Genomic DNA, 1,103 nt, shown 5'->3' on the forward strand with positions numbered 1-1,103 from the left:
CCGGTGGGGTCGGGACATATACGTGGAGCACGTGTCGGGGGTCCGACAGTATGCTGCTGCTCCCGCCGCCGGCCCCGCCCCGGGGTTGCCCCAGCCCATTGATGAGGTGAACGTGCCCCCCCCCCCCCCGCGGCCCCCTCGAACATACTATCGCGCCCCGAAAACCTAATTTATACAAGCGTTGATAACAACATGGAAAATGTATTGACTCAGGGCCACTTCGGCCCTGTATAATTCTATATATATTAATTTTTAGCGAGGGCAACGAGGCCGCAGCACGCCTTTTTCTCTATCTCTCTATCTTTCTCTACTCTCGCACTCTCTATCTTTCGTCTTCCTTCCTCTGCTGTCTTTCGACCTCTATCAAATCTAGTCATCTTCTTAGTTTAAGTTTTCTGGCGTGCTGCGGACCGTTCCAATACGTTTATTTTAATCCCTGACAAGGCTCGTGCCGCTTATTTTACATATTGATAATTATACTATTTATTGACGTGTGGATGTGTGTGTGTGTGTGCGTGTACGTCTGAATGTTAGTCACGGTGAGGGACGTAGTTCCCCCGAGCCGCACCCCCCCCCCCCACCAAAGAGAATTATATTCATAGCCCTCGCCGAAAGGCAGCAATATTGTACCGCCCCCGAGCACTAGCTCGGGGGACGATTCTTTGAAAATAAAGGCCTTTATCTGTTCTTATCAGCTTAATATCTGATACACTACCCATCGGGTAGTCAGAATATTAACTCGATTTTATAAATTGGACGGAGTGTTTGAGGCTTGCCTCACCTCTGTCACGAGTCGACCTGGCATTGCAGTGCTGCTAGGATTCGGCTCTCTCTGACCCCGGCCCTAGGGAGAAGTTTAACTTCTCCCGGGATGGTCCGGCTCCCTTAGATTCTTGTTGGGGAGCTGGCCATCCCGGAGCCGAGCTCTGGGGTGGCGTGGGGGGTGGGGTGGGGAGGGTCGGGGCGTTTCGGATGCGCCTCCGACGACCTTCCCTTACCGGTGTCGGCGCCCTCTTGCCCTGGCTGGAGCGGGGACCTTTGGGTTCCCCGCTTCGAGCAGTGCACGAGGGCACTGGGAGCTGTGGGTGGACCGAGCTGGGGTT

General features: G+C 54.4%; 1 pseudogene; it reads left to right on the top strand.

Moving 5' to 3' along the window:
* Positions 1-657: 657 nt before the first annotated feature.
* LOC143219656 (U2 spliceosomal RNA) lies at positions 658-836 on the top strand (annotated as a pseudogene).
* The last annotated feature ends 267 nt before the right edge of the window (positions 837-1,103 follow it).

The sequence above is a fragment of the Lasioglossum baleicum genome, unplaced genomic scaffold (genome assembly GCF_051020765.1).
Source record: "Lasioglossum baleicum unplaced genomic scaffold, iyLasBale1 scaffold0057, whole genome shotgun sequence".
Taxonomy (NCBI): domain Eukaryota; kingdom Metazoa; phylum Arthropoda; class Insecta; order Hymenoptera; family Halictidae; genus Lasioglossum; species Lasioglossum baleicum.